Source organism: Brassica oleracea, chromosome C9 (assembly GCF_000695525.1).
Source record: "Brassica oleracea var. oleracea cultivar TO1000 chromosome C9, BOL, whole genome shotgun sequence".
Lineage (NCBI taxonomy): Eukaryota > Viridiplantae > Streptophyta > Magnoliopsida > Brassicales > Brassicaceae > Brassica > Brassica oleracea.
Window position 1 is genome coordinate 13,707,511 of NC_027756.1, and position 652 is coordinate 13,708,162.

Sequence of the window (652 nt, forward strand, 5' to 3'; positions counted from 1 at the left end):
TTTACATTTTAAGATAGATGTTTAAATACTAATGTACTTTTTCCATTTTTTAAAATTGTGTATTTCATTTTCTTATACTTTCTATTTGCGGAATATCTATATTTTAAATTTTAAGATAGAAGTTTAAATATTAATATAATTTTTCCATTGTTTTTAAGTTGTGTATTTCTTTTTCTTATACTTTCTATTTACTTAATATCTATATTTTACATTTTAAAATAGATGTTTAATATTTAATGTACTCTTTCACTATTTTAAAAATTGTGCATTTACTTATTATTGTATATATAATTGATATATTTATAATATTTACTTATTAATTATTTTTCTATATATTGAGTATTTCTCTTTCTTATACTTTATATTTAGTTAATATCTATATTTTATATTTTAAGATAGATGTTTAAATCTTAATGTTTTTTCCATTTTTAATGTAAAGCGGCAATGTTTAATAGAAGATCTTGGACAACTAGTCAAATAGTTATATTTATGTTTTTTTTCTTTTTTATAAAATGGTAATGTTACATTATGGAGATAAGCCATTTTTTTTAGTAAAAAATTGTAATCTTACATATGTTTAATGTAGTTTTTCCATTTTGTTTATGTTGTATGTTTACATATTATTGTTATTTTTAAATGTAAAATGGTAATC